The sequence below is a fragment of the Arachis ipaensis genome, chromosome B9 (genome assembly GCF_059453495.1).
Source record: "Arachis ipaensis isolate K30076 ecotype BB chromosome B9, ASM5945349v1, whole genome shotgun sequence".
NCBI classification, from domain to species: Eukaryota; Viridiplantae; Streptophyta; class Magnoliopsida; order Fabales; family Fabaceae; genus Arachis; species Arachis ipaensis.
In genome coordinates this window covers 94,435,240-94,442,126 of record NC_142444.1, presented here as the reverse complement: position 1 = coordinate 94,442,126, position 6,887 = coordinate 94,435,240, and the positions used below count along the sequence as shown (strand labels likewise).

At 42.1% G+C, this 6,887-nt stretch overlaps 1 non-coding gene across 1 annotated transcript; it reads left to right on the top strand.

The window, feature by feature from the left end:
* The first annotated feature begins 6,068 nt into the window (after nucleotides 1–6,068).
* Nucleotides 6,069–6,175, top strand: LOC148545511 (small nucleolar RNA R71). Its single transcript, XR_015901729.1, has one exon. It is a non-coding gene; the product is annotated as a small nucleolar RNA R71 (small nucleolar RNA).
* Nucleotides 6,176–6,887: the final 712 nt, after the last annotated feature.

The following is a 6,887-nucleotide window of genomic DNA, read 5'->3' as shown; positions in this document are numbered from 1 at the left end:
GATCAAGCATCACTCGTAACAAACCATCACGTTTGTATTGACAATTATTTTCAAGTAATACAATAGTAAAGGGAGTTTATGAAAAGCAGCATTGAATAGTAGAATAACATAGAGAAGTGCATAATGCCATATGGGCTTTTTCACAAACACATAGCATGCATGGTAGATAAGGTATAGAAAGTATTAAAGTGAACATGCAAGCAATCCTTTAAAAATTAATATATAATTGTCAAATAAGTGCAACAATCCACAAGCATATAATGAGGAATAATGACGCGAATAAAATTCTAACACCATGTAAAAAGGAAAGAAGAAGAAAGAAAATATGGATAATAAAAAGAAAAAGGAAAGAAAAGAAAATAACATATAAAATAAGAAGAATGATAGAAAAGGAAAGAGGGAAGAAGAAAATAAAACCTTGTCAATGGAGGTGAAAGAGAGAGAGAGAGAAGGGAGATAGAAGGAAGAAGGGAGAAGGAAGAAATAAGGAGGGAAAAGAGAAATTAGGATTTGGAGAAGAGGAAGATAGGATATTTTGGCAATTAAGTTTGAGCTGTGCGGCGCAGGCGACGCGACCGCGTGGGGCACGCGTTCACGTGATTGCGCTTCAAGTAAGGTGACGTGGTCGGGTCGGTCACGCGGTCGCGTGACCCATGTTGTGCTTCTGGCGCGAGTGCAGCTTCGTGCCTGCACAACTCTCTCTTCGATTTGATATATTTACCATATTTAGGGTGACGCGATCGCGTGGGGCATGCGATCGCGTGAGTGGGCTTCAGAAGGGAACGACGCGGACGCGTGAGCCATGCGTTCGCGTGGATAGAATTGTGCGCTCAGCACCAATTCAGCACCACTCGCGCACAATAATTCGTTGTGCCCCTTTTTACGTCGAAAATCAGGGCACGCAGCCGCGTGGATCACGCGGTCGCGTGGGAGGCCATTATTCCCATGTGACACGGACGCGTCGGCGACGCGGTCGCGTGGGACGATTTGTGCCACTGGCATGCCTCCAGCCACGCTCCAGCGTGACTCTTTGTTCGTTTTTATTTTCTCCCCTCTCCTTGCGACGCGGACGCGTTGCTGGTGCGGTCGCGTCGCGTGGCACTTTTTTTTTTAATAAGAATATGCAAATGCAGATGCACGAAATATACTGATAAAGAGAAGAGTTATTGAATAGAAAAACTAAAAATAAAGAAAAGAACGATCATACCATGGTGGGTTGTCTCCCACCTAGCACTTTGCTTTAACATCCGTAAGTTGGACGCTCAACTAGCTCAATCTTCTGCTATGTGGGGATCTTCCAAGAGGAAGATCTCAAGCTCCTTGTTTTTCTGCATCTTCTGGCCATGGTATAGCTTCAGGCGTTGTCCATTAACTTTGATAAGTTCAGAACTTGAAGGATGACTTACGTGATAACTCCGTACGGTTCGGCCTTCTCTACCCTGTATGGACCTTCCCATCTTGATCGCAACTTACCTGGCATGAGCCTTAGTCGAGATTTGTAAAGGAGGACTAAATCCTCAGGTTGGAACTCTTTTTTCTTGATGTGCTGATCATGTACAGCCTTCATCTTCTCCTTGTATAGTCTTGAGTTCTCATAAGCTTCTAGGCGAAGGCTCTCCAGTTCTTGCAGTTGCAACTTCCTTTCAGGTCCGGCTTTCTCAATTCCCATGTTGCACTCCTTGACTGCCCAAAAGGCTCTGTGCTCTACTTCAACTGGGAGATGGCAAGCTTTTCCATAAACTAAGTGGAAAGGACTCATCCCAATGGGTGTTTTGTATGTTGTCCTATATGCACAGAGTGCATCTTGTAGCCTAATGCTCCAGTCTTTTCTATGAGGTTTGACTATCTTCTGCAAGATACACTTTTTCTCTCTATTTGACACCTCGGCTTGCCCATTGGTCTGAGGATGGTATGCTGTTGCAACCTTATGAATTATTCCATCTTTCTTCATTAATCCTATTAGTCTCCTGTTACGAAAATGGGTGCCTTGATCGCTCACAATTGCTCGTGGTGATCCGAAGTGACAAATAATATGGTTTCTCACAAAGGAAACAACAGTGCTAGCATCATCAGTGCGGATAGGAATTGCTTCCACCCATTTGGAAACGTAATCCACTACTAACAATATATAAAAATAACCATTAGAATTTGGAAATGGACCCATGAAGTCAATGCCCCAAACATCAAAAATTTCATAGAAAAGCATAATTTGTTGAGGCATTTCATCCCTCTTGGATATATTACCAAATTTTTGGCATGGGAGACAAGATTTACAAAACTCGGCAGCGTCTCTAAAAAGAGTAGGCCACCAGAATCCACAGTCTAAGATCTTTCTTGCTGTTCTTTGAGGGCCAAAATGTCCTCCACTCTTAGATGAGTGACAGGCCTCTAAAATAGACTGGAATTCTGATTAAGGCACACACCGTCTAATTACCTGATCAGCGCCACATCTCCATAAACATGGGTCATCCCATATATAATATTTAGACTCGCTTTTCAGCTTGTCTCTTTGATGCTTAAAAAATTTTGGAGAAAATGTGCGGCTAACTAGATAATTAGCTACAGGTGCATACCAAGGGACTACCTCAGATACTGCTTGTAGGTTATCAAATGGAAAATTATCATCTATAGGAGTAGAATCATCCTTAACGTGCTCAAGGCGACTCAAGTGGTCTGCCACTAAATTCTGGTTACCACTTCTATCCTTTATTTCTAAATCAAATTCTTGTAATAGCAGTATCCAACGTATAAGCCTTGGTTTGGACTCCTTTTTAGCTAATAGATACTTTAAAGCTGCATGGTCCGAATACACTACTACTCTAGTACCAAGTAAATAAGCTCGGAATTTCTTTAGAGCAAAAACAATAGCAAGAAGCTCCTTCTCAGTAGTAGTATAATTGGACTGGGCAGCGTCTAAAGTCTTAGACGCATAAGCTATAACAGAAGGATCCTTTCCTTCACGCTGAGCTAGCGCTGCTCCTACTGCATGGTTGGAAGCATCGCACATGATTTCAAACGGTTGGCTCCAGTCTAGTCCTCTCATAATTGGAGCTTGAGTCAAGGCGGTCTTCAGCTTATCAAACGCTTGTTTGCGATCCTCACTGAACTCGAACTCAATATCTTTCTGCAGTAATCTGGACAAGGGAAGTGCTACCTTACTGAAGTCCTTTATGAATCTCCTGTAAAAACCTGCGTGGCCAAGGAACCAACCGACCTCCCTCACAGAGGAGGGGTAAGGTAAACTAGAAATAACATTCACCTTTGCTGGGTCTACAGAAATGCCATTATTAGATACCACATGTCCTAGTACAATCCCTTGTTTTACCATAAAGTGACATTTTTCAAAATTTAATAAAAGGTTTGAATTAACACATCTATCTAATACTCTAGATAGTCCATCTAAGCAAAGGCTAAAAAAATCACCATAAATGCTAAAATCGTCCATAAAAACCTCCATACAGTCCTCAATAAGATCAGAGAAAAGACTTATCATGCACCGTTGGAAAGTAGCTGGTGCATTGCACAAGCCAAAGGCATTCTCTTGTAAGCATAAGTCCCAAAAGGACATGTAAAAGTGGTCTTTTCCTGATCCTCAGGAGCTATATGAATCTGGAAATAACCTGTGTAACCATCTAAAAAGCAATAATGTGATTTACCTGACAGGCGATCCAGCATTTGATCAATGAATGGAAGTGGGTAGTGATCCTTACGGGTGGCTTGGTTGAGACGCCTGTAATCAATGCAAACTCTCCAAGCGTTCTGAACTCTAGTTGCTATGAGCTCTCCATGCTCATTCTTCACTGTAGTGACTCCAGACATCTTGGGCACCACTTTTACTGGGCTAACCCATTCACTGTCTGAAATGGGATAGATGATACCTGCTTCCAACAGTCTGGGATTGACGGACTGGTCTTGCTCCCTCTTCTAAAAATATTCTGTGCTCACATACTTGAGGGTTGATGCCTACTATGTCTGCCAAACTCCACCCAATTGCTTTCTTGTGCCTTCTCAGCACATCAAGTAACTGCTCTTCTTGTTGAGAAGTGAGTTCCCTTGCAATGATAACTGGAAACTTCTGCTCGTCTTCAAGATAAGCATATTTGAGATGTGGAGGGAGGGGTTTCAATTCCAACTTCTAATCATGGGCAGGTTCTGGATTGTCTAGAGCTTGTGAAAATGCCGAAGTGCCCTCATTGTCAGTCAAGAGGGTCCCCACACTTGGACCTTGTCCAGTGTGCCTCTCTTCTAACTCTTCCTTGTGAACTTCAGCTACAGTTTCATCTATGACATCACACTGGAAGATGGAATAATCTTCTGGAGGATTGTCAATGACTCCATTCAGATTGAAGATTACTATTCAGCCATCTATTTCAAAAGAGGATGTTCCTGAAAAAGCATCCAATTTGAATTTCGATGTCTTCAGGAATGGTCTTCCAAGTAGGATTGATGATGGCTTATCCGAGTCATTATGGGGCATCTCCAAGATATAAAAATCAATGGGGAATGTAAGCCCTTTAATGTTCACTAAAACATCTTCAGCAACTCCAGCCACTGTAATAATGCTTTTATCTGCTAACACAAAACGAGCTGCCGACCTTTTTAAGGGAGGGAGCCTCAAAATATCATATATAGACAAAGGCATTATACTAACACATGCTCCTAAATCACACATGCAGTCATAAATTACTACACCACCAATAGTACAACTAACTATACAAGGACCTGGGTCACTGCACTTTTCGGGTAATCCTCCCATTAAAGCAGATATGGAACTACCTAAAGGAATAGTTTCTAATTCATTAATTTTGTCTTTATGTATACATAAATCTTTTAGAAACTTTGCATATTTAGTTACCTGTTGAATAACATCAAAAAGAGGGACAGTTACCTCAACCTTTTTGAATATTTCTACCATCTTGGAATCGGGTTCCAGTTGCTTCCTGGGTTTCCTTGCAAGTTGTGGAAATGGAATGGGAGTGGTGTTTTCTGCAGTGTCTGCGCCTTTTGGTGCTTCCTCCTATGGTTGAGCTTCTTCTTTTTCAGCTATGTCCTGTATGTCCTCTTCCTCTTCAACATCTTCTATCTCTACTACCTCTTCAGCTGAGGCGTGTTCTGGTGAGCTTGGCTCCTCCTGATTCCTCTCCTGCAGTGTGGTTCCGGACCTTAGGGTGATGGCATTAATGCCTCCCTTTGGATTGGGTAATGGTTGAGAGGGGATTCCAGTGGAGCTCGAAGGTTGGTTACTGGAATTTTGCATTTATCCAATCTGTGAGACAAGAGCTTGCAAAGTAGAGGCCAGACCATTCAGACTGGCATTAATGTTATTCATAATGTTATTTTCCATTGTCTATTGTCTTCGCTCAAAAGATTGTAGTAACTCTTCATTAGGAGATGAAGAAAGATGAGTAAATTGAGAGGTTTGCTGTTGGGTATTCTGTGGTCCTTGAGATTGCCTCAAGTAAGGTGCTCTGTAAGGTTGATTCTGCTGCCTGTTGTTGTTATTATTCCACCTCTGATTTCCCTGATTATCTCTGCCTCCTCTATTACTGTTGTCCCTCCAATTCTGGTTAGAATTATCCTGCCATCCATGGTTATGATTTCCACCTTGATTGTACCCTTGGTTGGGGCGGTCATAGAAGTTATGAGTGGATGCCACCATGTTGTCTTCCTGCTGGAGCTGCGGGCATTCATCAGTATAATGGCTATAATCAGCACAAATTCTGTAGACTCTCTGTGGGACTAACTATTGGCTTTGCTGTGGTGGAGGAGGTTGAACTTGCTAAACTTGTTGTTGGTTCAATTGCATCTGCTTCAGCAAGTTGGTCATTTCACAGATACTCTGAGCTAGAGCAGCAGTCTCTCTGCTAGAGGATACTTCTGCGATGGCTTTTGAACGGCCTTGTTTCTGCCTGTGGTTCCTAGTAGATTCAGCTAAGTTGCTGATCAATTGCCATGCCTCATCAATGGTCTTGTACTTCTTCATAGACCCATTGCTAGAACTTTCCAATGTGGTCTTATCTTAGGGCCTCATGCACTGTGTGATATAACTGAGTAACACTATCTTGTCAATCCTGTGGTGGGGGCATGCTTCCAGAAGATTATTGAAGCGCTCCCAATATTCAAAGAGAGTCTCGTTGTCATCTTGAACAATCGTGGAAATGTCTTTCCTCAGTTTATCAGTAACTTCAGATGGAAAGAATTTTTCCAAAAATTCTTTTCTGAGTGTATCCCAGTTGGATACATTTGCTAGGGGTTGAATGTAGTACCACTCTCTTGCTTTTCTCTCAAGAGAAAACGGGAAAGCTTTCAGCAAAATTGAAGTTTCATCTACACCATCACGCCTGACAGTAGAACAGGGTGCTTGGAAATCTCTCAGGTGCTTGATAGGCTCTTGAGCAGGTAAGCCATGAAACTTGGGCATCAAATTGAGCAGTGCAGTCTTTATTTCAAAATCTGTAGCCACCGCTGGGTGATGCGCTTGAAATGGTTGCATTGTAAAATCAGGGGCTCCTTCCTCTTGGATGGTAACTCTTTTGGCTGCCGCCATGTTACCTGTACGTAAATCAACCGAATTAGTAGAACGGGAGCTGGTTTCTTCCTCAAATGAAGTTTCAAATCCACCCTCAGAGAGGACTAACCGACGCCGAGCTCGCCTTATTCTTGAAATAGTCCTTTCAATTTCAGGATCGAATATTGGCAAGCTTGGATCAGGAAGTGAATGCGTCATTTGACGAAAGAAACATGCAGCTCATAGTAGCAAAATAAAATAAAATGCAAATAAATAAATTCTAATTAATAACTTTAGCAGAAACTGGCGAATTAAAATTGTTAAAATATGTACGTTGTAAGTATAGTTCTTAACTCCCCAGAAATCTACTTATCAATTT